At 31.2% G+C, this 12,892-nt stretch overlaps 1 protein-coding gene across 6 annotated transcripts in view; it reads right to left on the bottom strand.

Annotated features, from left to right (window-relative positions):
• LOC113549443 (polypyrimidine tract-binding protein 2) overlaps positions 1 to 12,892 on the bottom strand; it is a 175,638-nt gene that overhangs the window by 124,889 nt on the left and 37,857 nt on the right. For 3 of the 6 annotated variants that reach the window (XM_026950744.1, XM_026950741.1, XM_026950750.1), the window contains exon 3: positions 3,910 to 4,063. The gene's annotated coding sequence lies outside the window, so the exon portion shown is untranslated. Of the gene's footprint in view, positions 1 to 2,268; positions 2,794 to 3,909; positions 4,064 to 12,892 lie in introns of those variants that run through there. The other 3 variants (XM_026950743.1, XM_026950749.1, XM_026950742.1) reach the window with 2 other exon arrangements.

Below are 12,892 nucleotides of genomic sequence, written 5' to 3'. Positions count from 1 at the left end.
AGATCAATCGTCGTCGTCGCAAAAAAACGAAAAACCGGATGGCCAAGCAATCAGCTTGTTGACGGTGGAGAGGAAGACCCGTTCACGAATCGTATACTTATATCATTATCAGAGATTGAAAACGACAATCGTTAAACGTGGCTTTTCCAATACGCTTTCCTGCGCTTGCGATCGTAAACGATTTGAACGTCACTCTCTCCCGCTTTCTGTCCCTCTTAGCCGCAGATTCGAAACGCGTACCGACGAATGACGCGATGATTTATGCTCGCCCACCCTCTCCCCATCCGACGACGAATGACCGACAACGAGCACACATACACAGACTTATAGTACCTACGTAACATATACAAATGATACGTATGTGTTTGTGCGTGTGTAAATGTAGTTAATTAGCAACTGTGAGCTCTCGTGCGCGCGCGCGCGCGTGTGTGGAAATACAATGCACGGGATTGTTAAATTGCCCGCGAGCATGTTATGCGCGGCGAAATACCGTTCTCTGTGCGTATTGTTTCGCACGAAAAGGTCAGTGATTAAGGGTTAACAGTGACAGTGGCGATTGACTCGCTTGCGACTCGAACGTACGACGACGACGACAACAACAACGTACCTCTTTATACGACGATGCACTAAAGTAATTCCAATAATAATAATAATAATAATATCTTCGTATAATTTATAAGGTATACAATATTATGTTTTTTAAAAAACCGTAGGTTGAAGGTATAATATCATTATAATATAATTGCGAGAATGGTCTATACTACGGTAGGTAATATACCGACGTTTTATCGAAACGAGTAAAATGCACTTTTCCCCGGTGCAACAAGCGGCAGAGGCGGTGGCAGTTGTTTACGATAACAGTCGATGTGACTCGATTGTTACCATGTATTATGATAATATAATATTATTGTTATTATTATATACCCGAGTGCCCGACCGAGGTGGCAGGAGGTGCACGAGGAGTGGCACAGTTAAAATACCCGTCTCGTATCCGAGCATAACGAAGGCGGCGGCGGCAGAGGTTACTTAAAATCCCCTGGAAAATAACGACCGTCGACGAATAATAATAATAATAATAATAATATTAATAATGTACGACAAACGGTGTCGACGGGGGTTTTGAGGGAAAGAAACAGACGGAATACTCGACCAAAAAACACTGTCATTCCATTGTTGTCGGAAATCGACCCTAACGACGACGTCCGTACAACCTTATGATTTTATGAATATGATATCCAAGAAGACCAAAATATAAACGATAGAAGTCCAAAAAACCGCGATTTCCGAAACATCATCACGCTCCGAGTGTCCACTCCACCGCTTTCGTAGATCGTATGCGGGAGATCGACCGAGATAAGATTAACAAGTACCTATACCTACTGTTATCGCAAAAGAGCAGCAACAAGTTTGCACGCCGCGCTCGTATGTCACGCACGGTTCCAGATGTTTATTGGCGTTCGCGGTAAAGCCCTATACGATATCACATCGTATTATGTTCGCCATTTACGTATTATTATGTCGCGTATGTCGGGCAACGACCGCGACCGGCAGGTTAAAAATGTCCGACCGTCGATGGGTCTAAACGGGTTTTTAAACCGTGATGCTTTCGTTCATTTTTCCGGGGATTTCGTACGCAAACGACGGTACACCACGATGGCACATGACACGTCAACACGAAAACAAAATCGAACCCGTCCGAAGGGCGCGGGGAGTGAATGAATACCGGGCGTTCTCGTCGAATACGCCATTTACTCGCAGCGCTGTTCGGGCATAGTTTCCTCTTCTATACATGTCACATTATATATGTATGTGTAATCATGCATTGTACGTCACGCGGACCCTATACACTCCATACAATAATATTGTGCATTGCATTACATGGTGCGTGCCGACGATTGTTTCAACATAATAACACGAATAAAACAAAGAGACGAGCCACAGTTCGGTGTCGTCGCACTCGGTTATAGAGTGAAAACAGTAACCGGACGATCGCGATCTATCGGATTCCCCCACTAACCCCGCGAAATCGATTTACCCCGACGACTGTGGCCAGCGCGTTGCACTCCTTGAAGTCTCCAGGCGGACCTTTTAACGTAGTTTGCTCTATAGGGACGAGATAACCGCAAACTCGGTCGCGGGGAGGGTCAAAAGTGATGGATTTAGGCAATACAAAGCAAAGTGCTGATGCTTAATGATAACAGAATAGAATATCGTATTTATAGCTACGCGGGATACGATTCTACAGTGAAATATGACGGGAGTACTTACTTACTAACACCGGTGGATCGGGCGAGCGACCGGACAGATTTCGACGTGACAGACTGCTCTGCAGACAGGCGAAGTTCGGCCGCGGACGATTTGTTTCGGACGTGTAGACTGCGTTTGGACGCGAACGAATTACGGCGGTCTAAGGGGTGAGAGAAAAAATCCGCCCCAGTGCAGCTGCTGCGGATACCTTTGACTAACCCTTCGGTTATTTTCGCGCGCGTTTTCTTCGATTTCTTTCGCGTTCACTACGACATGGCGCGAAACACACGCCGTACGGTTACGGTACGTTTTATTCGAACGCCTATGTATTATAAATATTAATATATTATCGAATCTCCGGATAATCAACGCGAAGACACGGTCGAGAGCTAAACAGCTCAGAGAAGACGCGGAGCAGCAGCAGCGGCAACAGCAGCGACGACGCGGACGACGATTCGACGACACGCGGAGCCACGGAGAGAGACAGACACGCACACGCACACACGCAGCACTCGCCGACACACAACAGACGCGGCTCGGCGACGGGCACGGCGACGCACACGTATATTGTACGCCGCAACGCAGTGCAGCACACCCTACCCATTCGTCGTATAGCATACAGTCGTCGCAGTCGTCGTCGGCAGTGGCAGCGGCGGCGGCGGACCCCACGTCCCCCCACCACGTGACGTGTTTGTACGTACGCGACGCGCTGCGGACGGTGCGTGTGCGTGTGTACAATTTTTTTCTTTCACAGACCGTATTATTATTATTATTATTATTATTATTATGGTATATTATACGCGAGTTGGTGCCGAGGCATATACGTGTGCGTGCGTGCGTGCTTGTTCGGCCCGAGAGGCAGATGTGCGCCACCATGAAAACCTGCGCGCGCGCGCCCGTGTATGTGTATGGATGTGTGTGTGTGTGTGTGTGTGTGTGTGTGTATGTGTGTGTGCGTGTACGGGACGAACGGTGTGCGCTCGCGGTGTATAGGTATATATGTCTAATGGTTAATTACGCGAGTTATACAGAGTGTGCGGCGGTGGCGGCGGTGACGACGAGGAAGGACGGCGACGACGACGACGACGACGGCGGCCGTCACCCACCATTACGATAATATTATAATATTTTATTGTTAATTATTAATTACCGTTGTTATGCCGTTATACACCGCCGCCGCCTCTGCGCGTTTGACGGTCACAATAATATAATAATAAAAATATATTAAAAATAACAATCTGCTGACGGTGTGTGTTAAAAACATAAGATATAATAATATATATTATATAACATAATATATTGTATGCCGCGATAGTATGCGTACACACCACGCTTTGTAGTCCGATTACTGTCCGTTCGTCGGAAATCGCAAAAATCGCGTACCAAGCAAAACGGATCACAAGGTCGCTGTTCAGTGAGATTAATATTATTTCACGTTATACCGCGGGGATTGCAAACGGCTATAATTATACGATCGTATACATACCTATAGTAATAATGATACATTATATTGCAATCAATGTAATATTATTGCGCACCCATAATTCTCGCCAAGATACCGAGATGGTTCATTAAAGACGCATTATCGCGTTGTGCAAACCACGTGCATTTTTTTTTAAACACCGATGTTCATATCATATTATGTTGGCTTTTTTAAATTACCTGTGATCGACACGATTTTTGGTATAGCTGATCGGCAAAAACAACACTCAGATTGCATTATAGCGCCATCGTTGCGACGTTTCCCATTCGATTACTGTTCGCGAAAGAAGCTTTACGCTGACGGCTAGACTGGCGGACGTACACGTTCGATCGACTGCAATTTTTCATAAATATAAAACATATATTAAACATTTTATCAGCAATAAAATAAATTAGAAAAACGATTCGAATATATACCGAGGGTGGACCACCGTGTACTCGTATTACCGCTTTCCCCGTGGCTATTTCACGGGTAAATGAAAAACGTGTTGGTCCACCCTGTACCTACATAATTAACAACAAAATAATTCCATTAGCATTAAAACCGGATTAATTTCAATCTTACAAGTTCAATGTTTATTTTTTTCATTATAATGTTTTAAAAACGAAATCCATAAAACATTTAAATAGTATTATTATATTTCCAATACGTTTATTATATTATAACAGTTCATATTAGATACATTATTATAGTATGGATATATCTGTCCATATTTATATTTAAATTTAAAAAATTCTTAATTTATTCAAAAAATATAATATTATTATATATACCTATATTACTTAATTCGTATCTTTGAAAATTATAGAGAAATTACATTAATTATAGATACTTATATTATGCTTATTAAGTAATATATAAAATACAGCATTAAATAAAATACATTTTTAAGTGCATTGATAAAATGTGTATATAACATAATAATTGGCCTACATAAAAACTCCGTTATCCAAACTAAAAGATAATCTTAGGCAAATCAAGTATACTCGTATACTAACTACAGTAACACGTTGTAAAACAATTATAAATATAATCACTTTATAAAGTAAATATTTAAAATCTAAAAAATTGAATTACATAAAGTTATTAAACAATGAATTTTTTTAATTTTTGTTCTGAAAACAATAGATGCCATGAATAGAATATACACGTCATACATGTAGGTTTATGTACAATAGCGAGTATAGTGAGTATTCGAACGTCTTTCGATTGTTGAGGAGACTAAATAGAAATTCCATTACTATAGTTGTAATTAAAAATTGAATCCAAACACCGTGAGACAAAAATTACACATAATTTATATGTGTATGTATCGTTCTCTCGGAGTTTAAATCCAGAACTAAACTAAAAGACATTGTATACTTCCACTATTGCATATTGCTTAAAAGGATTAAGATATTTACTCAATGTGCCTGTACATGCGAGGTATTTTGATATATATATATTATTTATAAATGTATATGTACCGTTTTGGTAAACGCTATATAAACAGTTGGCGAAAATTAATTCTATTCGAATGGTCCCCGTGGTGGATTTATGGGTATACAGAAATTTCGCAAATTAAAATAAATACATCATAAAAGAAATCTTTTGAAGAAAATTAATGATATAAACATTATTGGAATAATATACATTTCAAACGATTTTTTACACTGTAAAATATAACTGATGGAATCAATACCTATATTAACAATATATAAAATACCAACTTGTTTTAATATTATTGTTATAATTCCACGGTACCAAAGGAGGTAATCAACTGATGATTAATAGTCTTTTACTTATTGTCTTAATAAACATCCATGTCTAATTTCATATTCCAAATATTTTTTGAGAATTTCGAACGAGTAATTAATTAGTTATAAGTATTTTAAGTTTGAATGAGCAGAGTGGTGAGTGGCACATGGTATTCTAGGCTAAACTTTGGCCTGCAGCTAGCAGTCTGCACATAAAAACTTTAAATTCTAAACTTATAAGCTATAACTATTTATACATCAAAACTCTCAGAACTATATTCTGCTAAGGAATATGAAATTTAAAATGTATACTGCCATTAATACATATCTACAGAATGATTATTTTTACAGCTATCTCATAAAATATTAACTTATTCATTTTTAAAAAACAAAATTTTATATAACATTAAATAAAATGTATAAAATAATACTTTGAAAAATGTTGATACTTGTAGAGATAGCGTGTATTATTAATTATCTATTAAATATTAAATAAATCCATGCAGCCATCGTTTATTAGCAATATCTGAATTCGATCAAACCATTCTTTCGTTAGTTTACTAATGTCTACATACTAAAGATTATAGACTGTCGAATACAAATAAATAAAATATTTACAAAACGTTTTAAATAGGTACTATAAACTTCATCCTCTAAGCGCAATAACATTATGGAAATTAATAATATATATATATATTGTACAAGATAGATTTTAATAAAACCGAATCTTTATCAAACGTTCGTTTTTTACAATAATCTGCTTTTTTATAAAATTTAATTTAAAAACAAATTATCAAAACAATTATTTGGATTAGTTAATTGTACAATATTTTATACCAAAAATATTATAAGTATGCTACATATTATTATAATTTATATAATTTATAATAAACGCGCACAGTAAACGAATTTATATAATTTTATAAGAATCAAAAAATATTTTAGTTGAAGTATAGTTGAATACTGTGATTAAATAATTGTAAAATAACAATTCTGTAAATTAATGTTTTTTACTCCATAATATATGTATTATAAGCGGTACTGACGTACCCATGTATATATAGGGGGATTTACCAATGTGAGGCGGCTTATCGAAGGCCCATTAAAGTGAACGAAATGAACCGAGGAATTACGCGATGGCATTCTCTGTAACGTTTTGATTTTCGGGTTTAGCAGTCACTAATTGATCCTGCAGGTCGATAGGATTTATATATCAAGAATGGAAGCAAAAAAAATCCTTTGCCAGACTAATGGATGGGTTTTAATTTTCGTTTTTATTATCTTTCGAACTTGGGATGACAGTGCATTGCAGTAGGTATGAATGATAGATTACTCGGGAAAAACAACATTTGACTGCCAAAAAATAATTATAGTTACAAACATTCATTAACTGTTGACTAAGCTTTTGCGGATTTTTTTTAAGAGTTTCAAAATATACTATTTTTTTATAATCTCAATGAACGCTTGAAAATTATAGCAAATATTACTGTGATGTATTAAAGTTGTTTCTCCGAAGAAAAATTTGATAAATATTAACTAAAAATTGTATAATTTTAAAATTAAATATTTATACGTTGTCGATCCACATAGAAATTTGAACAATAATGTAGTTTAAAAAGAATATATTTTTTTTTATTTATCAACATCTTTCAAAACTTTTCCACCATACAAAGGAACATTTCAGACATAATATAAATATCAATGAATATAATGATATACAATTTAAAAAGCCGCGTTTATTTGTGTGTAATCAGTGGTTATAGCACTTTTGTTTTAAAGGAACAACCTTACTTTATAAATGTACAATCAACTTAACTATCAGTTCTGCATCCCTCATGTATACATTGTGTTCACTTTTGAACACCCGAATCACTTCATAAACCTTTGTTTTGAAGTTTCTCCGTTTAATCCAAAATGTTCTTATCACGTTATCATCATAACCGAGTCAATTCATAAATGGTTACACAGTTTTAGTAACTCTAAGTAAACTTATTTAAAACTATTTTACATAATATTATAAATAAATATTTACAACCATATACATATACGTATTAGTAAGTACAAATTTCATACATAATTCTCCATTAATATTAAGAACTAAATTATACATTTTAATTAAGTCATCTATTTAAATTAATTATTATAATAAGCAGAATTCATTCTTTTTATGATTTAAGCTATAATAATACAATTTTACTACTATACATAATATAACAATTTAAATTACGCTTCAAAAATCAAAACCTTAGTTCTTCTTTAAAATAAGCAGGGATGCAAATATAGTTCGCTTACTTACAAATACAAATGACTTAATTATATATTATTATCATACTAAATACAATAATTGTTGCAGTAATAAATAAATAATGATGAAAAAAGTTTATATCACTATAATAGGCACTATATAGAGACATTTCCTTTTTACGAAGAAAATTTTAATAATTCGATTAGAATTTATATCCCACCGGTTAAATTAAAACCTTGATTAATAGCTATGGAACTACAGTTATATATACATACCTACATATAAGATTATATTATATAGTGTATTCACCTCGTGCACGAACAAATACAAAACAGGTGTGCATATTATAAAATATGTATACATATATTTATACTTTTTCCGTTACTAAAATATTATATACCTTACGGTCTATTATATATATATATATATATATATATAACTTTGATAAATTTTGCAAAGACTCTTTAACCATTGCATCAAAAAATACATACTTAAAAACTAATTTTAAATTGTAATTTACCATTAACTCTATAAAAAACAAAATAAACTAAAATTACTTAGAATTATACATTATAATACTATATAGATATCATACATGTTAATACTTTATAAAGTTCTTTAGGAAAATACTTATTTTCTAAACAGTAATAGTTTTTCAAATATTTTTGTGATGACTTTAATATTTCTGCTTTATTTAGTTTTGCTTACTCTGCTGCATTTCTCGGAATATTACAATATTGTGAAAATAACCAGAAATGAATGTATATTATACAATTTTCCTAATCTGGCCACTGAATTTGACCATTGTAAAAGTTTTAAATATTTGCATGTTAATCGTAACATAAATAAATTAAAATCTTCAAAAAACAGTATGTTTAAAATTTAAACATACTACTCGTACTATAATTAATTCAAATAATCCGGTATTTAAGGGTTTAAATGTCGATTCCATATTTGTATATAATAATATTTACCAGTATGTATAATACTATTATAATACATATTATTATATATTTTTGTTAAATATCCTTTTTTTATATGTCAATGGAGATAAATGGCATTGTAATTTATAATAATTATATGTATATATAATAATTAATATATTATGTTTAATATTATATTCTAAGGTGGGACATATTATTATAATACCGCATAATATAGGTAGTTTAACCATAAAATATTTACTCGTATTATATATATATTATAGTGCTTAAGAACCTAGAAGATTAATATTATGTGTCGCCAATGTCCTTGATGTGTGTGTATGCGTGTGTCTGTTTGTGTGCATGTTACCCAGATACCCAAACAACAACAGTCGCCTCATGCAGTGGAGTCTAGTAAATAAGTTATAAATTACGACAAACGAGAGAGAAATAAATGGACAAACGTATTGTTATTTGACTAATTATGTTAAATTTGTTAAATACTCGAATTCTAGAGAAATTTCACTACAATATTGCAGTGTTTACAATATGCGCTTAATATAAATTATAATACATCTTAATACAAACACCCCTTTTATACCACTTATGGTATATAAGATAAATGGGATTTCTCAGTGAAATGACCGATGGCATGTCTAATTCAAAATCGTAAAAGCTATATGCAAAATATAAACGATGTACTTTATCTAAGAAATAATTATCATACACTAAATTTTTTAGACTAAAAATTTGTAAACATTACTGCTGTATGTATGTACTTAAGTCTGTAAACGACATTTTTATTTTTATCGATTCGTATAAAAATTAATTTTTATTTGTAAAGATGCATTTTTTTTTTTTTTGATTAAGTTTTAAATATAAATAAACGACTATCATGTCAAAGATTTTCAAATAGCTATAGCCTGCATAGACTAATTTATAAGAAGTCAATCGTGATTTTAAAATCTCTATTATTCAGATATTGCTCGATGCTGCAGGAAAATTTTTAACAGCTTATTTAATAAGATTCATTTATAAAAATTATACTTGTGTTTTATGAGCCTTTGAGATAGTTATTCTAGTACATAGCTTTATAACATACCTACGTAGAAAAGCAAATACTGATTTACTTTTAAATTGATTTAAACCTGAGGTTCATTATAAACCATTTACTCGAAACGGAATTAAAGCTCGAACTAAAATAATCCTACATTAATGTAAAAGCATCAATTAGACCCTCATAGAATTATTATTAAGTTCATCTGTATATTATCAAAAACTACTTCAATTAAAACCATTGCTCCAAATGAATACTCGTAATTTCGTGAAAGAATTGATTTTTTTTCAATTTCTGTACTTTTAAAGTAAATATATAATATAATACATATGATATGTATATAAACCCATTGAAATAGGTAAAAAAAACCATTTTACATTTATATTTTTTTCAAGAAATTGTTTTTTAATTTCTAGATAATAATAATAATAATAAACCATCAATCATGGTGGAATATAATTTTGAATAAGAGCATTAAAACAAATATATATTAAGCTTATTGTACTAAAACCAATCGAAACCTTAAAATTCTCTACTTACATTAATTAGTTTTTATTTATCTTAATAATATTTATTATCGTGATTACCAGGATACAACTGTAATACAGTGTTTACTTTATATTGTAACTACATTTCAAAAATTTAAAATTATATAGTAAGCCAAAATTATATTTCTTATAGTCTTAAATGAGGCATAAGCAATTCATCATAATTTTAGTATCCCGATTTACTATTTAATATAAATATTCGACAACAATAGTCACTTTGAATATATAAAATTGATTCAATAATATGATAACATTAGTGACACATTAAGGCATATATAATTTTTACCAAAAACAGTTACCAATAGTCAATACTAACAATGTACAATTTTTTTTAAACTATTAAAATGTTATCACAATATTATTATAATGGTGTGAATCACCATTTGGATATTTATCTTTACATTTATCAATGAGGCGTATATCATCTTAAATTTGTGCTGTATTATCCTAGGGCAGGGGTGGCGAACCTATGGCACGCGAGCCAAAGGTGGCACGTTGATCAAATTTCAATGGTACATGAAAAATTGAAATTATTAAAAATTATGTTATTTATAATAAAGTTTTGATTATAACTGTTATAAAAAATTCAAAAAAACAAATTATATACATTTAAAAAATTATAATGACAAAAAAAAGGTATGCTTACTTAATAAAATAATATATAATAAATCATCAGTAACTTTATTTTTAGCCTTGGAAAATTTAATTTCCTTTGGGCACGTTAAAAATTTTTAAAACTTTGATTGGAAAAATTTGACACTTTACCCCAAAAAGGTTCGCCACCTCTGTCCTAGGGTCTTACATCACCAAACTATATTGTTGATAATTTCACTAAATTTATAAAAAATATTCTACAATCCACAAAAGATATATTATTGTATGCCAATGTAATCTCATATCCCCATTAGCTCTAAACATACTAGGTCATCGGCAAAGTAGAATATATTATACATAGTTAAATTTTATTTTAATATACATTAAATTGTACTCGGCATAATTAAGTGTCTAGTCAAATTTAACATCAAAATTATAATTTGATATTTATTCATCACAGATTCATCATAGGTATTAGAGATAAACAATATTTTATAGTTACAAATTGGTCAAATATTTTATCAGATTATTTAGTATCAAAATTAACATACTCTCGGGTATCATATATACCTAGTAATATGAATATTATACAATACACAATATATATATTGTGTATTGTATATATATATATTACATTTGTTGACAATAGTGATTAAGAATTAAACGAACACTTATACTAACAATAATGTTATATTATATTTCAAACAAATAACTCAACCATTATTTACAGAGATTACTGCAGCTATAACAATAATTATGTTGATACGTGTATTATGTTATACTTGCATTTAGATTTATAACCTTGTTAAATAAATAATCGGATTGGTTCATAAATCTCTAGATAATAATTTGATAATGAAATGTGTTTTCTAAATCTACACCTAAATCTTACATTTTATTACTTTTTGATTTAAATATCAGGATAAAACAATCCGTATCTACAAATATTGATATTAAATATTTTTTACAGAGATATTAAGATAAACTTAACTGGTGACCTATATTGCCAAATTTTAAATATTACTATCTTGAGGTCCACAAATTATAATTAATTCGTGTACAATTCTTAAATCGAATAAGTCTAAAAAAAATATCTAAAAACCTAAATCATCTCATATACTGTCTAACTATTGAATAAATATTAATTCAAACAATTGTTTAATTTGAATAAAACTATAATATTTACTCCATTTGTAATACAAGTAAATGTATATTGTATATGAAACACACAAAGATGCGAAATCATTAGCTTAGTTATTACAAGATTATAATAATTATAAAAGTCTGTAACGTGGATTTTAACCAGTAATCGGATCCTTCATTTTAACAACAATATATTTTAACTTAAAGGGCTACAATACTACTAATATTACATGACTTTCATATAATTTATTGGAAAAACAAAAATACCATTTTTTTAATGTTTTTGCAACATTTATTTATTAATAAATAATTACTATAACCATGCTAATTAGCACCGAAAAATGTAAAAAAAAGCACGAGAAAGTCAAACGTCATACTTATTTTAATGCCAATTAAACAAATTTTAATAACTACAACAGGTATATAATATTATTATTACTAAACAAACTGAATAATTTAAAATTATAATAATTATTGTGAATTACTAGCGTAAAACAATAAACGAAAATACCACACATTCAAAGTAAACTAAAAGTTGAACCTTCGATATTTTAAAAGTTTCGACAACATAATAACTGTATGTATCAGTTATCTATAATATTAATTGAATTAACAGAAATAAGAATTTACTTTATATTAAGTATATTGCTGCAGTGTACTTATAAAATTATCGGGAGGATCATGTACTATCGTGATTTGGATACCTAGCAATACAATAAAAGTATTATGATAATAATTGTTTAAAATAGAGAGGTGGTTTTACGGTTTCTAAAACGAATCATAGTCTTGGCATTTCGTAACAATGAACACAATATTTAATATCGATGACCAAAAAACAGAAACGAGTGGTCTTGCGACTACGATTAACAAGATCTTTTGTTCTTTCGACGGCGATGCACAACACTTATTATGTATG

Source organism: Rhopalosiphum maidis, chromosome 1, assembly GCF_003676215.2.
Source record: "Rhopalosiphum maidis isolate BTI-1 chromosome 1, ASM367621v3, whole genome shotgun sequence".
In the NCBI taxonomy this organism is placed as follows: domain Eukaryota; kingdom Metazoa; phylum Arthropoda; class Insecta; order Hemiptera; family Aphididae; genus Rhopalosiphum; species Rhopalosiphum maidis.
The sequence above is the reverse complement of the archived record's forward strand: the minus strand, read 5'-3'. Positions and strand labels throughout refer to the sequence as shown.